Source organism: Capsicum annuum, chromosome 7, assembly GCF_002878395.1.
Source record: "Capsicum annuum cultivar UCD-10X-F1 chromosome 7, UCD10Xv1.1, whole genome shotgun sequence".
Taxonomy (NCBI): Eukaryota; Viridiplantae; Streptophyta; class Magnoliopsida; order Solanales; family Solanaceae; genus Capsicum; species Capsicum annuum.
This window is the reverse complement of record NC_061117.1, coordinates 141,888,263-141,896,046: the sequence shown is the minus strand read 5'-3', so window position 1 is coordinate 141,896,046 and position 7,784 is coordinate 141,888,263.

Below are 7,784 nucleotides of genomic sequence, written 5' to 3'. Positions count from 1 at the left end.
ATTCTTATGTCAAATTTTATTTTGTAAATCACTTTCAACTTTGAAATTTACTTGAGAGGAAACTTTGGTAAGTCAGATTATGCTTTTTAGTTGAATTTGTCATCTAGGTAACTGCTAGTGTGTTGTTTTTTCAACAATAGCTAGCACGCGAACATGAATGCAATATAAGAGCAATCTTTTTAAACAGATCGATTATTTGCGGCACCAGATAAATGTTATGTTGTAATAGTAGACTCATGTTGGATTCATGTTTATGGTTCTAGGTGCCCGTAATATGAATCGAATAGATGAGTATTCTGTTGCACCAGATTAGTAATTTGTTTCAACAGATAAATAATTTGTTTCATCAGATTACTAATCTGTTTCGAACAACAAAATACAGCTCCTGTCATAAACCTAACAGATAACTCATATGTTCTTGCTATTGATACTAGAATCAAATTATTCCTTAATTGTAGACATGTCATTCGTTAAGATCATAGAAATAGACAGCACAAAAACTAAATAAGAAATAAAAAGTCAAGTGCATCAAACATAAATTATTATAAAACAAAAAAAAAATACATAGATAAAAGAAAAAAAACTTAATTATTATTATCATCATTATTATTTGTATGGCCAGCCGGCCAATCTTCAACCGGCAGCAGCAGCGCCCTCCTCAGCCTGTGGATCTCCCGCAGCATCCTTAATCTGACAGCGGCCAACTTCCAATGCAGGTCATGAACCTCCTTCTGCAGTTCCCGCATGGCGTCTCGTAAAATAGCGACATCCCACACAGTATCAGCCATATCTAGAAAACGCATAAGTTGACAAAACACAGGTAAAAACAAAAGTAAAGAAAAGAAAGAATTCGAATGTAATGTAATATACAACGAATATTTACACAAAAATCAAGAAAAAAACTTACCAGAGATAGGAAAAAGCTATCAACTCCTTGAAGAGAAAGAAGTTGAAGGTGTAACAAGACCAAGAAATAAATAGTGTGTAGTAAAACGAACGCCTGAGTAAGGAGGGAACTATTTATAGAGGATTGAACTTGAATGAGTTAGGCAAAAAATCGCAACTGTTCACCTCCATTTATTAATGGCATTCTTGATTACGGTAAAAAGTTATGACTTAATTAAATTAAGCAATATTGTGATATGTCCTGACTTTTCAACTTTATTATTAATAATAATTACTTCTTTCCAGGAACAGTTTTTACACTGAGTTGGACAACATATTATATATCTGTTGCATCAGATAATGCATCTGTAACAACAGATATATAATCCGTTGCAACAAATAGATAACCTGTTGCATCAAATAATATATCTGTTGCAACATATAATCTATATATCTTTTTTTAAAAAAAATTATCTTTATGATATCCAAATTTTTTGGCTTTTTAATTATATAAATTTATAAATTTATAAATCAGATTTAAAGGCGCAACTGTTCACCTCAATTTATTAATTCCATTCTTGATTATTGTAAAAAGTTATGACTTAATTAAATTAAGCAATATTGTGATAAGTCATGACTTTTCAGCTTTATTATTATTAAAATAATTAATTCTTTTCAGAAATCATTTTTTACATTGAGTTGGACAACAAATTACATATCTGTTGCATCAGATAAATCATCTGTTACAATAGATATATCATCCATTACAACATATAGATAACCTGTTGCATCATATAATATATTTGTTGCAACATATAATATATATATTTTAAAAAAAATTATCTTCATGACACCCGAATTTTATGAATTTTTAATTATATAAATTAATAATGCAGATTTAAAGGCACAACTGTTCACCTCCGTTTATTAATGACATTCTTGATTACTGTAAAAAGTTACGACTTAATTAAATTAAGCAATATTGTGATAAGTCATGATTTTTCAGCTTTATTATTATTAAAACAATTAGTTCTTTCCAGGAACTATTTTTTTACACTGAGTTGGACGACAGATTATATATCTGTTGCATCAGATAAATCATCTGTTACAACAGATACATCATCCATTGCAACAAATAGATAACCTGTTGCATCAGATAATCAATTTATAATATATATACTCCCTCCATTTCGGTTTAGTTGGTCATCTTTCTAAAAATATTTGTTTCAATGTAACTGTCCATTTGATGAGATCAAGAGGATTTTATTATGTTCTTTCAATACAACCCTTAACATTATATGACTTAACAAAGTGTATTTACTCAAACATATATTTTCAAAGCATAATTAATAAGTCTAATTTAGTAAAATAAACCCCTAATTAAGATTTTCTTAATGGGTGCCAAGTCAATAGAGGCCAACTAATATGAAACGGAGGGAGTATTTTGTTAAAAAATAAATTATCTTCATGACATCTAAATTTTTTGACTTTTTAATTATATAAATTAATAAAGCAGATTTAAAGGTACAACTGTTCACCTCAATTTATTAATGTCATTCTTGATTACTGTAAAAAGTTATGACTTAATTAAATTAAGCAATATTGTGATAAGTCATGACTTTTCAGCTTTACTATTATTAAAACAATTAGTTCTTTCCAGGAAATATTTTTTTTACACTGATTATAGATGGCCATCTTTCTAAAAATATTTGTTTTAATGTGGTTGTCCATTTGATGAGATCAAGAGGATTTTATTATGTTCTTTCAATACAACCCTTAACATTAAATGACTAAACAAAGTGTATTTACTCAAACATATCTTTTCAAAGCATAAGTAATAAGGCTAATTTGGTAAAATAAACTCCTAATTAAGATTTTCTTAATGGGTGTGCCAAGTCAATAAAGGTCAATTAACATGAAACAGAGGGAGTATTTTGTTAAACAATAAATTAACTTCATGACATTCAAATTTTTTGACTTTTTAATTATATAAATTAATAAAGCAGATTTAAAGGCACAACTGTTTACCTCCATTTAGTAATGACATTCTTGATTACTGTAAAAAGTTATGACTTAATTAAATTAAGCAATATTGTGATAAGTCATGACTTTTCAGCTTTATTATTATTAAAATAATTAGTTCTTTTCAGGAACCGTTTCTTTTTAAACTGAGTTGGACAACAGATTATATATCTGTTGCATCATATAAATCATCTGTTATAACAGATATATCATCCGTTGTAGCAAATAGATTATCTGATGCAACATATAATATAGATAGATAGATAGATAGATAGATAGATAGATAGATAGATAGATAGATAGATAGATAGATAGATAGATAGATAGATAGATAGATTTTAAAAAAAATAAATTATCTTCATGACATCCAAATTTTCTGACTTTTTAATTATATAAATTAATAAAGCAGATTTAAAGGCACAACTGTTCACCTCCATTTATTAATGACATTCTTGATTACTATAAAAAGTTATGACTTAATTAAATTAAGCAATATTGTGATAAGTCATGACTTTTCAGCTTTATTATTATTAAAATAATTAGTTCTTTCCAGGAACCATTTTTTTACACTGAGTTGGACAACAGATTATATATCTGTTGCATCAGATAAATCATCCGTTACAACAGATATATCATCCGCTGCAACAAATAGATAACTTGTTGCATCAGATAATATATCTGTTGCAACATATAATATATATATTTTTTTAAAACAAAAAATTATCTTTATGACATCCAAGTTTTTTGACTTTTTAATTATATAAATTAATAAAGAAAATTTAAAAACAAGAATATTTCTGGTGAGTTTTTTCCGGTTTAAATTGTGTTTATCATTTATTTCATTATTCTTTTCTGTGAAAAGAAATGACTTAGTTAAATCAAGCGGGTGAGTTTTTTATTATTGTGACAAGTCATGACTTTTCAGCTTATTAAATTTATATAACCTTTTTCTCAATTTAAAAATCAAATACACCTGGTTTTCATTAACCGTTTTTTAATAACCATTTTTATTAGTTGAGTGATGGCAACAGATTGTATATTTGTTGCATCAGATAATCCATCTGTTTCAACAGATATACCATTTGTTGCTATAAATCGACCATCTATTTAAGGAGTTTTTTTTATTTCTTATATCTGATTCATCAGTCGCAACAGATGAGGAATTTGATGCATCAGCAACGTTTTTTGTTTTTGTTTGTTGAATGTATTTAGACAAAAGTCACAGTCACGATTATTCATTCACTTTTTTCTTAACAATCATATCATCATATATCTTAATTAAATTAATCCAATTTTGTAACTTTTTTAAAATTAAATAATCTTTCTTTTACGATTATAATATCATTTAGTTCCTTATTATTTATTAATGAACCATTTTTAGGAGAATTTCTCATCATGACTTTGCACCACCATCTGTTGCCACAAATGCTCAATCCCTACCTCCAACCGTCGACATGTTGAAAATAGGGAATAAATAGAATGATAATTAAATATTGAATAGGAATTAAAAAATCAAAGTCGACCAAACGAAACCAAACCAAACATATACATGGATTTTTTTGAATCCCTTATCGGCAAAAATTGAGTTTGGCCAAGAAGTGTTTAGAAAAATCGATTTCTCTCGATGAAATTGAATAAACAAATGACTAGCAAGTTGCAAAAAACACCACAGCTGATGGAAAAGTAAACCGATATATCCATCTATTGCAACAGATTGTCCATATGTTGTAAGTTATCTGGCAGGTGGAATATATTTTTGCAATAGATTACCAATCTGTCTCTTTCCAAAATACAATAAAAAGATAAAATATTGTATTTAGATCCGATTTTTTAATTTACATATTCGAAAAGTCACCAGTTTTATTTAATTAAGGGATATGAACAGTCATGGCTTTTTGTTTGACTAAGTTAAGTCACCACTTCCAATTCAATCATTTTGTTATTGTGGTTGTTATGCTCAGTATAGAGCTCTTGATCTTTTGTGAGTTGGTCAACGAGGACCACTTTCTTTCTTGGCAGCTTTCTTATAATACTTCTCTTGGTCCTTCTTAGCTCTACGCAAGGTCAAGGAGAAGTATGAAAGGTTCTCTTTGAGTTTTTCTAAGGCAAGCGCTCTCTCAGCTGATAAATCCTATGCTGCAGCATATATGGATAGTGCAGTACTCAATGCAGAATAGTTTTCTGGTAGAAGCAAGTCTTGAGAAGACATAATCAGTAATCTATCGATATCACCTTTCGTTGTGTTAAGTAGTTCTGTTGATATCTTGTCTTCTACGGAGAAGATTGATCAGCAAAAAAACTAAGTGATTGAGATCATTTAATCTGTTGACTAACTCGAGCAAAGACATCTTCTGGATTATCAAACTTAACAAAGAAGTTTGGTGGTTCAATAATATCAGATGTATTGTTTCCGGTATTAGCTAATGATGGGGAAATTCTGCCTTCCTCACCATCCTGAAAAGAAAAAGTACTCAAAATTAGATAGAGTAACTTTACATAACGACACAAGATGAACTAAATCTAGCATTCAGTTTTTCCTTTCTATTCCTCCCCTTTTTATCTTCTCACCTTTATTAGATCCAAATTTTTTCTTTTTTCGGATACTTGATAATGCCTTGGAAATTGCCTTTTTTCTCCTCTTAGCCTTAATCTCTAATGGAGTGAATGAAACTGAAATCCTCTTTGATCGAATAGCTAGATGACATTACTATTAGATATCAATTCCTTTACATCAATAGTTAATGCATTAACAGTATTAATCATACCATCATGATTTGCCGTGCACTTTTCACATTTACATGCACAAGATAAGCAAGAAGGGGCAAGATTGATAATTCTTCTACCATATAGAGGACAACATATCCATCATGCAAAAGCTTACACCGTCGCCAGAAATACTTGCCGCAGCGAAAGCCTGTAGAAGGCATGACAAATAAACATGAGCAAAATTCGACATTAAATCTTAACAAGATATCAGAACCATATTCATGGTCCCTCAGCCTTATCAGTTTGGACCTACCAAACTTAACTGTAATATTGCAGATATCTTATTTGAATGATCTATGACTAATCAGTAAAAACAACATTCACAAAATCAGTGTACTCTATGTATGTTTCCACGGTAACATTATCAGTAATACATACCTCTCACATATGAAGTGGTTTTATCTGCATACAGCTTATTCCTCTGAACCTATCTTTACTGCAGCCTCTTGTGATGGTCAGAAAAAAGTTGATCAACTTTCATTTCCTTTTATATCTACAAAGAAGAAGGAAAAAATTTATGTCACAGAAAGAAAATTATCCATCTATTGCAACAGATGTAGAGTCTGTTGCATCAGATGTGGAGTCTGTTGTGTCATATGTGATGCAACAAATATAGAGTCTATTGGAATACATAGCAGCCTTGCTGGTGGTTTGATTTGTTCCAACAGTTGCTCTATCTGTTGCAACATCAACAACAACATAAACTACAAACAACAAATAAAAAACATCAGCAACAAAGAAAATAATAAAATTTGTTCCAACAACATCATCAAGAACAAAGAAGCATACATCCTATGTTCCAACACCATCAACAACCAGGAAAGAACCCACATGGAGTCCTCCGGGTGCGTGAGCACAGACTGAACTCGTATTGAACTTTATATATGTATATGGAAATTAAGAAAAAATGTATATAATCTAATCAGTGAGCACCCATAGTAAGAGTTGTTTGGTTAGCCTAGTTATTGTTTATGAATGCTTAAGGCTATTTATTTCTTTTGGTCTTGAGTTCAATTCCCACTCAGCTTATATTTTTTAAATTTTTGTAACCAACTCTTCTCTCCTTATTCACTTTAAACTTTCTTTTATTTTTTTCTCCCTTACTCCTTGTGTTGATTGTTCGAACTCTACTATTTTTAAGCTAAGAAGCACCCACCGTCTGAAAAACCTGGATCCAACACTATCAATAATACCACACCACAAGTTCCAACAATGCCAACTCTACCAACAACATCAATAACAGCATAACAACAAAGAAACAAATAAAATACATAAAAAATGATATTACCAACAAGGCTTTTAAGCTTCTCCCAACAGATGATTTTTTTGCATCTTGTAATAAAAATTCTCGATTCATTTATTCAACAATTAAAAGTTCCTTAAATTTTTTTAAATAAATATGATATGGTAAAATGGTAATTAAATAATAAAAAAGGATGTAAATAACTTGCAAGAAGAAGACGAGAATGAAAGAGCAATAGTGAATCATACATTAATGTCAAAACGAGGTCAAAACAATATTTTCAGTCAAGGAATCTAAGATATGGATATGGATCGGTTAGATTCGAATGAAAATTTATGAGAAAGGAGAGAAAAAAAAGTTGTGATAACCCTAAAGATGATAGAAAGAAAAAAGATGAAAGATGAATAAAATAAATTTAGGGCCGAAGGAGAGATGAGATAATTATAATTTCTAGATGTACTACCCTTAATATTAAATGACTAAATAAAGTGTATTTATTTAAATTTATATTTTCAAAACATAATTAATAAGGCTAATTTGGTAGTAAAATAAACCCCTAATTAATATTTTCTTAATGGGTGTGCCATGTCAATAGCGATCAACTGTAATGTAGTATAAAATGGAAGAAGTATTAGGGGTTTCAATATTCATTAATTAATATTCACTAATAATTTGAGGGGCACGAGAAAGAAAATGGGTGACTTTGAAAAGACAGGACAAGACTACTCAATGAGATTTTTGAGTTATCCAAGAAACATTTTTTACTGCCTTTAGTAGTACTACTAATTTATCTACTAGGATAGAAGCTTGCTTTAAAATTAAAAGAAAAAAAAGGATTTTCAAACAGATTTGTCGTCTGTTGCAACAG